Source organism: Hakea prostrata, chromosome 9 (assembly GCF_041222555.1).
Source record: "Hakea prostrata isolate BN-2017 chromosome 9, UWA_Hpros_2, whole genome shotgun sequence".
Lineage (NCBI taxonomy): Eukaryota > Viridiplantae > Streptophyta > Magnoliopsida > Proteales > Proteaceae > Hakea > Hakea prostrata.
The window spans coordinates 22,858,760-22,876,372 of record NC_142608.1 but is presented as its reverse complement, the minus strand read 5'-3'; positions in this window follow the sequence as shown (position 1 = coordinate 22,876,372).

Genomic DNA, 17,613 nt, shown 5'->3' with positions numbered 1-17,613 from the left:
ACATAAATCTCATTAAATACTTCTTTTTTACCATCAAATTATTTATTCAAGTGATAAAAATAGGAGAGCTAACTTGACACATATGTGATGTTGGGATCCATATTTCAAGATTCATGTAACATCCAAGTTTGAGTCTTTTACCTACAAGGGAGATGATTGTACTCCCCTCAAATTCCTCCATCATACATGAGGAGGGGCATTTATCTCTGCACCACTTTATTACTATTTAGAAATTGGATCTTATCATAAACATATGGTGAAAAGGTATGAGGGGAGCATAGTCCTCTATCCGTGAGGGTGAAGGATCTCAACTCGTAATATTTAGGGTATTACAAGTACCTATCAAACATATGAGAATCTCCAGCATAGCTATTCTTGGAGTTGATCGCGGCATTGAAATGCTCAAATGGAGCTTTGCATTTTCACCACGCGAAGCCTATGGATTTAACCCTTCCACATTCTTCCGTATTTTCAATCCATGTTTTTGCACATTGCATGTCTTTTGGGAGCACATAGCTGATTCCTTATTGGATTTCTGAAATTCGCACATTGGGTCCGACCACTTCCCTTAAAACATTTACTGGATTTAGAACTCCTCTCCATGTTGGACTCCTATTAGTGGTTTCCATATTTCATTCATTAATTTGGATTCTAGGCTGCCATGTGGCTTGTACTATATATGCCACCTTTAGCGTGTTAGGTTCCCTTACTTCCTCTGTTGCTAGCGCATCAAACCTAGAGCCGGTGCCAACTCTACCAGAGTGTGGGTCATCTCTCCCAACGGCATTACAACCACAAACTATGTGGGGCCCACAAGTAAAAAATACTAAAATATTTTTAAGAAAAACTCATCACGATCCCCCTATAATTTGTAGTCAATGGCCGATGACAAGTACAGAGTGCTCCCCGTCGAGGGAGATGATCTGGACTCCTCTACCACCACTTTCAACCTGTTCATGACCCTGATTATCCCTCTCCAGTCCACCACCCATATCTCCGGCGTCATTATTAGGGTTCTAGTGGATATTCGTCTTGTATTTTGGCTTTTGTACATGTATGCAAGGTCCATAGGTATCTGCTAAAATCTTGTTTACAACCTAAGCAATAGGTGTTGCCAAATTATCTTGTACATATTGTCACACCCCACCCGCCGATCTCGGTTACCCGCCCGACAACCCGTGGGAGTGATCCGTCACAGGATCCATGATTTTAATCTATCAACAATAATAAATACTAATAAAGACAATCAAGAGCAATAGTAGTTCAATTAATGAATTAAAGGATTACAGGAGTCCAAATACTCCAATAAAATAATCAATGAAAGAATAATAAATCAAAAGAATACAAGTTCAACGGAAGCAATTTCAAAAGAGTTAAATTATTTTCTTTCCAATTTCCTTCTCTAAAGCTATAAACTTAGACTCAAGTTTATCAAGATGAGGGGTCCTCCATTTCTTTTCCATTCGTTGAGCGAACTGCCTAGCAACTTGTCTCCTCTGCCCATAAATGGGTGCAATAAGCGCATTCCATGCACTCGCAGGAGCTCATGCACAGGCTATCTCAATTTCCCATTGCCGGTGCCACATCTTCTTCATACGGGAAGGTTCCTTCATAGGAAACCAATCCATCTTCTGACACATTTCCTCCATCTGCGCAGACTAATAAAACATATACAAATAAAATAATGAGTTCTGGAGAACTAAGTAAGAACAATAACAAATCCCATGTCCAAGCAAAACAGAAATGTATATATGACATGTATGAGTGCAAAGTATGAATGTTACTAGATCTAACTATGCAATTCTCTAACAGTTGATATGCTTTAAGATATACACCAGCCCTCCTCTGGGTAGGTCTAGTCACTCTGATCCGGCAAGGACTGGTTACCTCTGTAGGGATCCTGGGTAAAATGGAAAGTCCACACCTGGCTCTCAAACCATGGCTGGGGTTAAGTCAACACTCTCTCACCACAAACATTAGCAATGAGTACTGGCGCATGTCGAGGTTTCTAATCCAATGCAAGGTCATACAGGTAACATACTACATGAAGTTCAGATACATCCCCTATGGCACCAACCAACTCGGTTCGGTATCCTTCGCAACCTAGGAATGAGGATCCTCACGGACTATCTACCGCTATTGGACTTCATTCCATAACCCTATGGTCATCCACATATTGGTGGGGCGGAATGCTCTCATGACTCCCCACGACACCCGGTCCGTTCCTTGGACGTCCAACCCTAACATATGCAACCCTACCATTTATATGACTAATAGTGGACCAACGTCACATCACTGTCATCACGGATCATCCGGTTTCAATTCTGCTACCGAAAGGATAGTAGCATGTGGGGTACCTAGCCATGCAACTCTAGACTCTACCTAAGTATGCCATCCATTAGTTATGATAGTGCTGGAGATATCATCAGGCATGTGTCCCATACCACAGCCTTCTGATATCCCAAGCTAAGATATCCCAGTGAAATATCTCATCCATCAGAACCACCTACTAACCATCATTAGTATATCACATTCATAACCATCATAGTATAAGTAAAGACAATGTAATCAACAATCATATAACAAGATCAACATATGAAATATGATTACAGTAGTATATAGAACAAAAGAACAGTGAAGGAAGACACTGGACTAGCATGTTCAAGCCAATTTATAAAGATAGGATTGTATGTCCTTACCTGCATATAAGTAATTCGTCCGTAAAAAGAAATCCGTAAACAATTATAAAACTTCCTCTTCAAACAGAGGACACCTATACATAGGGTTACAATAAGGTATGAGTCAAATGAATCAAATCGGATCAAAACCAAAAGCCATTTGGTCACTGGAAATCAGCCAGTCGCTCGTGCCGGTCGCTTAGGTTGAGTGATCGCCACTAGTGACCGCCCCAAAAACAGAGAGTATCAATCCGAAACTCAAGCTTCTGATCACCCGTTTTCAATCTGAATTTTGGGTGATGATAGTCCGAATTTCAAATCTATTACTCCCATAACCATTGGGTGATAAGAAACCTAACAATCATCACAAATGGATTACCCAGAAACCTTCCCTTGATCAAATTAGCCCTTTTCACGAAAGCAGGGTTTCGTTTTCGAATCTGATCTAACCAAGATCATCAAAAAGATAGACAATGCAATGGAAGGATCAAGAACAACCAAAAATGAACACTGAACTACCTTAATCATAGCAAGTGGTGAAGCATAAGTGAACAGGGAATCACTTACCTCAACCAGATCCACTATGGAAGATAGTGGAACCTTCTGGGACTCCAACAGCACTTCAGATCTGCTTTCGGAACTTCTCCGCAGCCGTCTAACCTCCAAAAACAGTAACCACGAATAAAATATTCATAAAATAGGAGAGGGTTACTATTTATAGAAGTCAAGGGGTTGCTCCAGGTAGTTGCTTGGTTCAATCGACCGCCACTAGCAACCGCCCCCATGTATTTTTCTATACAAGGGTGCTTTTGCCAGGGGGTTGATGTCCAAGTACAACCTAACCCTAAAGAAGACATGGGGGAGATCTTACCTTCATTCCGAACATCTCCAAACATCATTTGCCTTTCAGAAGTCCAACTACCAAGCAAGGCAGGCTCTTCAGTCAGAGAATCCAGATCCATGGGTTCGGGGTATGGATCATGGACTTCTATCCGAACACTCTACAAATTTACCTGACTAGACCTTCGGGTTCTTGGACTTGCAATATGGATCCCGGGTTAGAAATACGGGGGTTGTTACACATATCCATTAGAATTACTTTCTTTAGTATTTCCAAAGTCATTGGTGGTGGTAGTACACTGTTCTTGATGATGTTCGAAACCTCCACATCCATAGTTATAAAGGATATGGTGTATGTGGTCCTCGCGCCTGAACTTGTGCAGAACATGTTTTGTCAGATCTATTTAAATACATACCCTAGCAAACTCACCTCGAATTGCTTGCACCGTTGTGGTATCGATTTCGATAACCTTAGCCACACGACCACCTATATTCATTAGAAACTTCTTATCAAAATATTCAATTGAGATGCCTGGGAAACGAACCCATACAACCAGTTTCTTAACAATTTCCTCCTTTGGGTTAAAATCAAGCTTCCATCTCCTCACTCTTTGGGTTAAAATCAAGCTTCCATCTCCTCACAGAGAGGTGGTGATCTGCTATAATCCAAGGCCCCTCTATAAAAGATCGTTGGAAATCTTCCTTGATAGAAAATTTGGCAACATAAAAGTCATTCCCTATATCAATGAGATCCAAGTTTCCTGTTGACCTCCTCAATACCTAGAGTCTTCTTGATAAGAATTTGAATCCCACTATTTTCCCTACAAGCTTTATTATTAAGGCCTGCTGTCAACGTTTCCTTAGCTTTTCCTTTTTCTCCTTTGCTAAAATTATGGTTGGACAAAAAGGATCATTCTTTCCCTCCATATCTGATTCAGTTTCATCATCTGTCTCCCAATCAGAAAGATTATCCTCAACGAAGCCATCAACATTCATCCCCTGAGAAACCACCAACTCAAATTAGGGATTTGTTGACCTCCCATGACACCTCAAGAAACCATCTATGCATAAGATCGATTCGGTGATTCCAGCAGTGTGTTGTCCTGTATCCAAAAATTCGTTTCATCTTCTTATTACTCCACTACAACTGATCAGTCTCTTTCGCAGAAGCTATACCTTCATAAGTGTCTCCAATCTTTATTCTTTTAGTTCGACGCTCACTCGCATCGGATTTTCTTTCAGAGCTTTGCTCTGCTTGTCTCGTAAAAAAAGTTCCGCTTTCCACTCTTTATCTCACTGATGTTACCTTGGTAGCATCAGTTGCTCTTCAATAAATGTATTTTCTACCTAAAAAAAAGGACATACTTTAAACCTTGCTTCTAAGAATTCATGAGAAATACCCTCACCCCAACATACAATAAAAGCAAGTCTTATAGGTGAATTGTTGAGAATGATAATTTTACATTATAAAATATAGGTAAATTAAAGCATGAGAATTGTTGCCAACGCAAAGCTGTACTAGTGGTTGAAACCAATACCTCTTAGTGAAGAGGTCGTGGGTTCAACTATTGCTAAGGCATATTAATATCCCCATCCCCCGGCTTAATAAAGCCCCTTTGTACCCAAAAAAGAATTGTTTTTATAAAAAAATATATCTTACAAATCAACACTCCAAGAAAGAAAAAAAAATGATTCTAGAGAAGATATTTTATTACAAAATCATTAAGGAGGCGTTTGGTTCCACAATTCCCTGGAATCATGACTCCAATAAAATAAATCGTTTGGTTCACACGTTGAGTCGGAATCCAAGTGATTCTAAGAATCACCAGGAATCCACAATTTACACTAAAAAACCGAATCCACTGGAAACCACAATTTCCAAACAGACTCACCTAATTCAACCCCAAATATAAATATGGATGATTCCCGTAGAATCACCATTATCATGAAAAATTTTCTCTAGGGCTCATCTTCTCCATAGAGCGTGAAAATTTTTCTCTAAGGCTCATCTTCTCCGCAAAGTGTGAAAATTTTCTCTAGGGCTCATCTTCTCCGCAGAGCAAGTCTTCCATTCAGTTTGGGAACGAGCACAACAATCGTTCGTTGAGTTCCATCGTGTTTTTCTGAGGTTCGATTTGGCTTCACAAGAGCAGAACGTCATCGTCGAGCACCATTGTTGGTTCGTTGAGCTCCATTCTAGTTTTCTGAGCTTTGATTTGGCTTCAAAAGAGCAGACCATCGTCATCAAGCACCATTGCTGGTTAGTTGAGCTCCATCCTTGTTTTCTGAGCTTCGATTTGGCTTCACACCCATTTCTGCAAAAGATATCCATAAAAAAGGTAACATCTCTACTCGTGTTCTTTGACTCTCCTGTATGCCTTCACTGCAATGGTTCCAGGTCTCTCTCTCGCTTCTTTATAGTTTGTGTATAAACTTTCCACTCCAAATGTAGCTCAAAAGGACAACTTTCAACTTGAGATAAATGTTTCAGAAATAAATACAGAGCAGATTTTAGATCCTTTGCACCTTGATATTAGTGGTATGAACAATTGGACTGATGACCAACTGAACTTGCAGCTTGAAATCTTCCATATAACAACATTGGACAATAAAATGCATTTTCAGTTGAAGCTTTAGCCGATTAAACCTGAATAGATAGCAGGTCCACTTCAGTGTAGATCAAGTTTCAATATGATAGGAATTGCTTCCTTAATGAAGTGAAACAGGAAACCATGCTTGTGCTGATTCAGACTTAGGAAGCTCCTACATCTCCAAACACAGAGCAAGTGTGATCTTGACAGCCCAAAGTGAAATATTGAGAGAGTTCATAACAATTTTATAACATTCAGCAATGCAGCAAATAATGAACCATCGTCTGAACATTCAACTGGATTATGTACATAATCTTGGATTTTTAACTAATTGAACTGCTAGTTAATCATCAAACTCTTTAACTTGTGGATAAGATAACAAGATTTTGCACAGTTTGTGCCATTCTGCCAGCTTAGTATATGTGCTACTATTAGAAGCATTAGATCACTAATAAATTATAGTGCAAGCCTCAATTCTACAGACAAACACATAACTTAACTAAAATGATATTAAAAAAATAGTAACAAAAAGAACAGAACAAAAATCCTAAGATTAATTTAGGTAGACTTACAATGTTTTAGAAACTATAGCTTCCATTTTTTACTTGTTTCTGCATCCCATACTTGTTCTTTTTATGTTTCTATTTTTTACCCTTCTATTTAGGTTTTAAGGTTTTATTTTTATTTCTAAATCAAGCTTATTCTTAGCATGTGAGACTTCTTCAACTTGTATGTATTGTTTTGAACCCTTATTAAAGTGAAGAATGTTTTAATAATGCATCTAATATGAAGTTATGAACTATTGTTCTCTCCTGTCATTTTATTTATTTTAATTGGTTCCAAGTCTCTTTCACTTGTCTCTCGTTTCCTAGGTATAAGGGAATTCCATGGATCCAGTGAATGAGCTTAAATTCTTTTCTAGCTTTCTTTATTCCTAACTTAAAACCAGAAAAATCCATTCTTTCTCTGTTCCGTTGTTGCCTCTCCTCCTTCACGTCTTCCTATTTATTAATTTTTCTGCTCCAGTGAATTTAAATGAAGGTCTACATGCATATGGCAGCTTATGTATAGTTCATGGTTGAATTAAACACAGTGGATTTATGGGGTTTGGGGCTTTTTCTGAATAGTTCATTTCAGATCATTTCCATGGGATATTCTGAGTCTAATAATTTTTTTAAGCCATTCCAAATTGTTTTCAGGCAGCTTTAGATCATGTCCTTTCACAAGTCCAAGTCACAGAAATCTGATGCAATGCACAAGAAATTAAGAGTTCTTCTCAAACCTTGTAATGGGACTTGGCTGATATGTGGAATTCCTGACTTATTGGAATCCAAAAAAACACCCAAACTGCTGTTATTAGGCCTTTTAAGATGGATTTTTTGTTGCATTGGTTTATCAACTTAGCTACATTCAATGTATACTGTATAGTTCTATCCATAGATATTTATCATGGATGAAGAAAATGCAATCCAGATGTGGGGTTACATTCTTAACTTTTCTGCTCTCATGGCTTAACTTCCCTTCTTCTTTTTCAATTGTGCCACAATCTTACTGATCATGTCATTTTTTTTCTTCTTCCATACTTCAGGTATGCTTATGCTTTTTCATCTGCTTTGCATAATGTGGTTCATATCTTGTACAAGGACTTCATGATTCAGGTACTGTGACTTCTATTTTCCCTTTGCATAATCTGGGTCAAAAAAAATTTAAAAAAAATAAAATATACTAGAACAGAATGCATTTGACTTGAAATTTTATCTAAATTTTAAGCCTCATCTATCTAGCTATTTTATTTACCGGTTTTCCCATTGCAGGATCTCCATCACTTTCAGAAAGATGGATGACAGTAAGCTGCCATTCAAGTTCAAGATTGGCAATAGATAATTTGGCTCTTTCTAGATTACAGAGCTCATAGTTGGGTAGCCTAGCAGTTGACCTTGTTGGAGGGGTCACAAGTTCACCCAGATCCTGCAGCAGCCAGAGCCTCATTCATGGGGTGCTCTTCCTCTGTCATTTTTTTAATAAGATCATCTGATCAGAAATCCAACCATTGGTCTGTAGATGGATCAGAATTTGAGCTGTTGTAAAACATAGTGGTAGAGAAGGTCCAATTTTGACTCTATGGATCTTTTTTGAATTCTAGTCATCTATTTGTTATCAATTTTGTACTTTCTAAATTTATCAACTTAAGAGTTATGTTTAGCCAGTGTCCAAGTTCCATCTTGGTCTCTTATCATCTTCGTGTTCCTGTGTGACTTGGGGCTGCCTCAAATTATGCATGCACGTTCTCCAGTGAATTCTGGTGCTGTCACATCCACCCAACCAGTACCCATCGGGCATACCCGGGTATGTGATCCACAGTCCCGAAATCAAGTATCGAGCAACCATGCCTCCCACATACGCGATAACACAATCATGAACATTAATAATCAAGGTAAAAGCATATAATAAAGAATCATGAATAAGATAAAACAGATAATCAGAGTGCGGAATAAAGATGATACCAAGTGTATAGATATAATTCAAAAGGGAGAGAGAGTGATCAGAAGTCACTTCCTCACATGGCAGCGGAAAGTAGATAATTCAAGTTAAGTTACAAAATCAACATCTAAGGAGTACATCAAAGAAAGTTAAGTTACAAATCCGGTCTAAAAGAAGAATTCAAAATATAACGTTAAACAAATGTTTCCTCAGTCACATAAAGTACGTCCTCATAACTATAGAAATCCGAAGTCCAGCACAGCTACTCCAGCACCAGTGTCGGGCTAATCCTGGTGCGTAGCATAGTCCTCTTCGGTACCCTCACAATGATCTTCATAGTAGCCACTACCTTGAGGGTAGTATGGCTCATCATAGGGTGCTTCAAAGGACGTGCCATTGATCTCTTCAAAACCTATAGGATAGTCAACAAAACAATTGCACAAAAAGGAATGAGTTCAAAGGAACTCAGCAAGGCAGTTAATCCATAATACATAAACCATATGATACAAGTCATAACATGATACGAATGATATGAGACAGATGATGCAAATATGATTCTAACTCTACATATGCTAGTCTCTATGGTAGACATGCTTTAAGTCATAGTGTAAAATCCAGCCCAAACCTAACTAGGACACCTTATTTGTTTTGAGATAAAGAAAGAGTTGTTTAATGTTAGACCTTGAAGTCGGACCTTGATTTCAATGTTTTTATCCTTGAAAGTCTTAGGAGGCCATGTCCAACCTTTTCCTTAGGATAGATCCTGTGAAATCCGGCCTTATCCTAACCTTGACCCGGCCCGGAATCTATTATGTTTGTAGGTCCGAAGACCCGTGGGGGAAAAAGAGACTTGTGGACCCTTTTGTTTGATGATTTGGTGTCAAAACCCAAGCCCATGGACATTGATGATGATGCCCCTCACTTGAGAGCATTGTCAGTGTTGGTTTTGAATATGCGCACCGAAGAGGGGTGAATTAGTTGAAATACCTAATGAACTCCTGTGCTCAATCCGAAGGTATTTCCAGAAATTAGTCTTCTTGATGGACTTGTAGGATAAAACCTCACTCAATTCGACCACATATAGCCCTCCAAATCCCTGTCCAAAGTTGCTGAACTATGTCTGGCAAATCCTGCTTGCACATCGAAGAAGGTGAGCTTAGTTGGTGGACATAATGAACTCCCATGCTTGATCCAAATATATTTCTGGAAGATAGACTTCTTGATTGATTTGTAGGAGAAAACCTCACTCAATTTGACCTTGTATAGCCCTCCGAATCCGCATCTGAAGTTGCTGAACTATTCCTGAAAATTCTGTTGAAACTACTTTGGGTCGATACTGTCAACCCAATGTATCGACCCAACAAGCCCAGATTCGAATAAAAATGTGCTTTTTGGATATTCCTTCCTCCTTTTAAGTGAAACCTCGAACCTAAAACATTATTTCACTCTTTTCAACATCTGAGAACGTGGGAAAGCTCCTCTAAGCCTCCTCCTTGGCTTGGGTGCTGATCTTCTTCAAGAATCCTTTGTCTCTCTTCTCTAATCTCTTCTACAAGGTATGTAATCTCTCACTCTCTCTCTAATCTACTTCTACCTCACCTTATTCTTTCTGTTGGGGCTATGAAGGAGGTGTTGCAACCTTGCAACCACTTCTTCTAATGTCTCTTGTGATTCCTATAAACCCCCATTCATTCTATCAATGCTATGTATCTAATATCGATTCTTAACCTTGTCTATCTTATGAAATTCCTCCATAGCAACATGATTTCATCTCCTAAACTAATTCCTATAGCATGCTAAGTCTGATTATATGTTGATAATCATTCCTAATCTATTGCTTATCATTCTCTTGATTGAATCCCTGATCTCCCTTGCAATTGCATTGATTTCATTATGAAACTTGATGTTCTTGCTCTCTTAATTTGATTCCTCTTCATGGCAACATGAGTTCATTTTCTTAATCTGATTTTCTTTAGCAATGAGGTCTGATTATCAAGTTCCTAAGCTCTCTTGCATTAGTTTCTCTATATTGTGTTTGAACTGTTCCCCAAGTTTCGTATCGATCTGAGACTCGGAAGACCAACTTTGAGCCAAAAACCCAACTTGCTGTCTGAGACCCTTTGGGTTGATACAGTGGGTTGATACCATCGACCCAAGGTATCGACCAACAAGGTTGCTGTCAGAAACTTTTGCCCAATTTTGATCCATTCGATCTCCGATTGTTTTGATTTATTCTCTAATCCTTCATGTATGTTTGTTTAGGGCTTTAAGACTATAATTGGACCATTCTCTTGTGACTTCGGATCATCTTCTTCACAGTTTGAGGTAAGGACGGTTATTGCCATATTGTAATATCCAACCCTATTCTAACCTTGACCCTGACCCGGATCCACTGTTGTATTCAGGTCCAAGGACCCGAAGCGGTGTAAGAAGAGATTTATGGACCATTCTTATTGATGATCATGATTCGGAGACCGAGCCCATGGACATTGACAATGATACCCCTTGCTTAAATGCATTGTCAGTGTTTAAGGAAAGTCTGCGCATCGGAGAAGATTAATATGGATGATGTACCAAATGACCTCCTGTACACAATCCGAAGGTATTCCCCGAAACTAGACTTCTTGATTGAATTGTGGAAGAAAACCTCACTCAATTTGACCTTGTATAGCCTTTCAAATCCCTACTTGAAGTTGCTGTTCTAAACCTGAGTTTTCTGCTGAAAATATTTTGGTCGATCATTTTGGTCGATACCATCAACCAAGGACCATCAACCAAAATATCCCAGTCTGCCAAGTTAATGATTCCATGGAATATTCCTTTTCTATTTAATATGACCTCGAGCCTTGAGCCTTTTGCAATCATTTTTCTCACCTGGGAACGTGGGGAGAGCTTCCCCAAAGCAGCTCCTTGGTTAGTGTGAAGGGTATCTCATCAAAGACACTTAGTTTATCATTGATTCTTGTCTTCATCTTCCACACTAAGGTATGACTCCTCCTTCCACTCTCTACCCTACCCTTTTCTACTCTTTTCTATTGTCATCTTGCTGATGGGACATTTGGAATGGTGCTGCAACCTTGCAACCACCACTCCAAGTGCCTACTCATGCTCAATCCATGATTCCCTTAGCCATTCATTGATGCTAATGCTTATATCTCATGCCTAGCATATGTATTCCATGATTTACCTATTAACATCATACCATTTGATATCAAACTGAGCTATAGAGTGTATTATGTTCATGTTTAACATTGCCATATGATTCCAATCGAATTTCTATTAGTTCCTCTAGCTATTGCATGCTATTCCTCATCAATGCAATCAATTCCAACTCATGCCATGATGTTTATCACTTGAACTTGATAGCTCAAATTGGGGCTTTTTAATTAGACCATTGGATTGGGTTAATTCCTTGATTTATAGTGTCCTACTACTGTTGTTAAGTATGCCTCCAAGTTTCAGATTGATCCGAACACCGGAAGACTCATTTCGGACTAAAATCCCCAAAATCCACTATTCTGCCCCGAGGACAATTTTGGTCGATACCATCGACCAAGACCATCGACCAAAGTTGTTGCTGACAGCAACTGTCACATCCCCCCAGCCGGTACCCTATCTGGATTACCCGGGGAAGTGATCCACAGCCCAAAAGATCAAGTTTAGGAACAATCATATCCATTTAGCACAATAACATAATCAAAAGCAAGAGCAAATCATTGTATTATAATAAGTTAATAATAAAATTCAAGAAAAGATCTCAAAAGAATCACTAAGAATATCAGAGTGCGAAAACATGATACCAAATCAAAAGACAACTATAGAGTATAGCGGAAATATACTCCACAACATATGCGGAAGGTAGATCGAAATCTAAGTAAAGCTCTAAGCTAATACAAGTAAAGTAAAAGATAAGTCTAGAAGAAACAAGAGAAATCTAATCCACATCTTCAGTCTGCTCTTCTTCATCTTCTTCACCTTGTCCTTCCTTATATGGACCGTCATCATATTTCAAACCTGCAGAGAAGTCTAACAAAAGATATGGTACAAAAGGAGTGAGTTTCAAAAGAAACCCAGTAAGGCAGTTAAATCCATAATAACATAAATGGCAGGATTTCAGAACAAACATAAATGCAATATGGTATGAGACAAACAATGAATGTATGAATCTAACTCTATGTATGCTGGTCTCTATTGGCAGACATGCTTTAAGTCATAGCACCATACTTCTTTAGGAAGGTCTCATCACACAACGCCTTTTGGTAGTGGGTCCGGCATCCCTCGGGACATTCCATGGCTGGGGTTTAAGTCACCGCTCTCTCACATCACCATTGGTCTAAGTATTGGCGCATGTCAGGGTTAAGCCTAGCCAAATGCAAGTCTTCTACTTAGTTATATCAAGTCAGATCCAGATACGTCCATTCCTCGCCCCTGGCGATCCTTTCCGGTATCCTTCACACTAGAGTCCTCATAGTCCCTGACTACAGACTCATCAACCCTACTGGTTATCCACATATGGTAAACGGGAAGCTCTCACGTCCCCTCACGGGTTGGTTACCGGTCTTGAGCGCCCGTGAGCCCAAGTCTATCCATATGCAACCCTACCAATAAATGGCCCCCACAATGTGATTCTTGTCCTCTCACGGGTTGGTTACCGGTCTTGAGCGCCCACAAATCCCCATTGCTACCACGGGTCGTTCGGTCTCAATACCCCTTCGATTAGGGTCTGACATAACGGGACATCCTAGCCAAACACTACTAGACATTCCTAAATATGTCATCCAACAGTTTAGGAAGGTGTCCAGAGGGCATCTCCGGAAACATCCCATAATATTCCCGTAGTTGTCCAAGGACAGAAATGTCAAAAGGACACTTCCCCTTTCCAAACCATACTTAATCAATCACAATCACAAATCAATCATATCATACACTTTTACAGTATATAGAAAATATACCATAATAAGATTCATCTCATATACAGTTGACAAATAAAGACTTTCATAAACTAAAGAAAGCAAGTAAATAATGCTACTGTAATTGAAGTAAATACAGCAGTAATATATTCATAAAAGAATCTAATTATGGTAACAAATCCGAAAGATTCTAATATAGAAACTAAAATCACACAATCTATGCTATTATAGAAGTAACAATCATGGACAAGAACGACAGGATGATGGATCATTGATTGTGCTAAAGAAATCATGAAAAGCATGCATAGATCTTCAAGAAAAATAGATCTAAGACTGAAGAACATGAATCTAAATAAGGAAACAAAACTTACCATAAATGTATCAGTTATGGTTTTCGAAGAAAGCATGGTATGATCAAGAAGAAAGAACTAGAGATTGATAGGTTACAACTCTTGTAAAGAAAACACAGCGATTGACTACTAATAGGATCAATAAAACAGATCTAAGAAGATCAGAATTTGAATCAAAAGATGAACAAAGACAAGATCATGATTTAGATCATGATTCCTTCAAAAGCTTGCAATGATCATGGTTAAGATCATCTCATTAGCCATTAATCCTTAGGAAGATCATGAGGGATGAGTAGAGAGATGTTTGCAACAGAGAATGCAACATCTTCTCTACTATGTCAGCCCAAAAAGGAAAGAAAAACAGAGATGGAGAAGAAGAAGAGAGTGTAGACATACCTTTGATGCAAGATGAAGAAGATTACTTGATTTCTTGCGAGGGATCAACCAAGGATGCAAGGAAATTGATTAGAATGGAGTTCTAACTCGTTCCAGAGGCTTAGGAGGCAGAGGAGACGAACTAATCCCGAGATTGGACTTAAATAGAGCAACAAAGACCTAAATCTGGAAAACAAATCTCATTGGTCGATTGGATTGGTCTACTGGCCCAGTCAACCAATGGAGACAGCAAGGTACAGATTGCACTGTTTTGGTCATAACTTCTTCATTTGAAGTCCGATTGATCCGAAATTCGAAAGGGAACTTCACACAAACATACTAAGGCTATATAGAATGAATTTGACATCATCCATGGTCCAAAAATCAGTACTTTATAAATTAGGAACATGAGTTTCTAAATTGGAAACAACATGGTTCTCATAGCAAACTCACCATGGATTCAAGGGAAGAATTAGAGAGAACAAGGCTTCTCTCTAATGGAATATCAAGAACATATCAGAGGCAAGAATAACTAAATAGAAAATCAAAAGAATACTAATCCTAGAATGAGAGGAATCAAAAATAGAAACTTACTAGAATGCTTATATCAATGGTCAACATAGAAGGCTAAAATGGCTAGAAAGAAAGGGGAAATGATTCAAGGAGATGAAACACATTGGAACAGCAGTAAAGGTTAAGATCAAACATGTTAAACATTAATGTGAAAAGAAGCTACAGTAGAATAATCATGCTGTCCAAAACTCAATCAAAATCAGTGAAGAATTGAGGAGATTCACCATGTGGTTTCAAGGAATGGATAGAGTGATTGGGGGTTCACTCTAAGACATAAGGAGGTTCACTCTAAGACATAAGGAGATTAGATAATAGGTATTTATAGTAGTGTAACACCTTCTCCACAATCAAAACATCAAGATAGAACAGTAAGAAGAAGAAAAGAGAGAAGAAGGAGATAGAACACTGAAATCAAGATCCAACTTCAAGATGTAACATTAAAATAACCTTTCTTCATCCAAAATAGATAGGGTGTCCTGGCTAGGTTTGGGCTGGATTTCACATTCTCCCCCCTTAAAATAATTTCGTCCTCGAAATTGGGAGAGTACTTGGCTTCCCAAGAGATGGAGATACATCGCTTTTATCTTGACTTTCATTTCCCCAAAGTCATCGGAAACAAATGACAATAAGTCTTTTGTAAGGAAACATGGAATATACTTGACATGCTTTGAAATCAAATCGAAAGTATAATCATGGCTTCATGAAGATTTCACAAGGATCATGGCGAAGATCAATATGAAGATCATAAAACCTTATGAATGAAAGGAGATTGTAGAAGAGATGGTTGCAAGGATCAATATGTTGCAAGGATGCGGCATCTTCTTCATAATCTCAATTTCAAAGAATAAATCATAGCAAGAGTAGATCAATACAACACAAGAGAGATTACACATCTTTGATTGAAGAATAGGAGATGAAAAGCTTGAAGTCTTGAAACAATTAGAAAGAATAACAAATCATGAAGATCACACTTGATTTCCCTTCGAAATCATCATGTGGAGAATTCACAAGGTTATAGAGTGTATGGAGATCCACTCTAGAATAGAAGGGATAGAAGGATCAATCATGGGAATGATTTAAGATCATCCTCCTATCAAAGGGAATGTAAGGCACAAGAAGAAATCGTGGAGAGAATAGATCAGCTTTGGGATAAAATTCTACCAAACGAAACTAGGCAATTCGTACAGTAGAGAATAAATCGAACAATGCATATGGTATGTATATGGTATGTATGCATTTGGTACAACAGCAAGGTTAGGGTTAGGTGGGATCTCACAGCAACCTTGGTCAGTTTTGACCCAAATGACATCCGATCTTCCCGATTTCTTTTCTAACTTATTATTGATGTTTGTTTAGGGCCTTAACAATTCTATTGGACTATTCTTGGTATTCTCAATTCATCATCAATTCATCCAAGGTAAGGATGGTTATATCCATAAACATATAAGTCATCAAATATTGAACTGTGCTTCATTTAAAGAATGAAATCTCTAAACTTCCTTTCAATCATTATGAGACTGTTACATATATGTTAGAACAATAGCATTTAAATCTTTATACTCTTGTTGTGTTACTTTATCATTTTGATTTGCTTACGTTTATAATGATTCGTTTCAATATCATGATTTGATTACTATTATGAATATGCATTGGATGCATGAGAAATGATGAGATTGGATATGTGATTGCTTACGTATGACTTGGGATTGGGGGGTGTCTTACTGACACTTCTGTCCTTGGGCATCGGAGGGAATAGTATGGGATGTTCTCCGATGGTGCCTATCGACACTCTCCCGAGTTATTGGATGACATACATAGGATTGTCTAGTTGTGTGGCTAGGTTCATCCTTGTCGTGTCAGACCTGAATCGGAAGGGCATTGAGACCGAACAACCCGTGGTAGTGTATGGTTGGATGGGCGTTCTAGGCCAGTAGCCAATCCGGTAGGGGACATAAACCATGCTACGGATACCTAAAAGGGGCCATTTATTGGTAGAGTTGCATATGGATAGACTTGGGCTCACGGGCGCTCAAGACCGGTAACCAATCCGTGAGAGGACGTGAGAGCTTCCCGTTTACTATATGTGGATGACCAATAGGGTTGATGAGTCCGAAATCCGGGATTTCGCTGATTCTAGTGTGAAGGATACCGGAAAGGATTGCCGGGGGCGAGGAATGGACGTATCTGAATCTGACTTGACCGACTGAGTAGATGACTTGCATTGGGCTAGGCTTTACTGTGACATGCGCCAGTACTTGACCAAATGGTGATGTGAGAGAGTGGTGACCGATCCCCTTACCACGGCTTTTGATGACTTTACCGATCTTCCCCGGGCATTCCCAAGATATGGAAATGGGAGAGTGACTGACGAACCAGAGAAGTACGGTGCTATGACTTAAAGCATGTCTCCCCTAGAGACCAGCATTCATAGAGTTAGGCTCATATCTGCATCATATGTTCCATATCACATTGCATTATTATATGTTCTGAATGTGTATGATTTCTAATTATGGAATAACTTCCTTGTTGAGTTCTTCGAACTCATTCCTTTTTGTGCAAATGTTTTAGATTACATTCCAGGTACCGAAGATTACGATGGCACCTCCTATGAGGCGGACTATGATTCCACATACTACCCTCCGGGTAGTGGCGTCGGTGAGGATCCGTATATTGGAGCCGAGGAGGATTACTATCCGCACCAGGGTTAGCCCCACAGTTGTGCGGGAGCGGCAGCGCTGGGCTTACTTCATCCGTACTGTTGAGGAGACTACCATTAATATATAAGAAACCCTAGCATAGTGCCCCATCCCCCTGG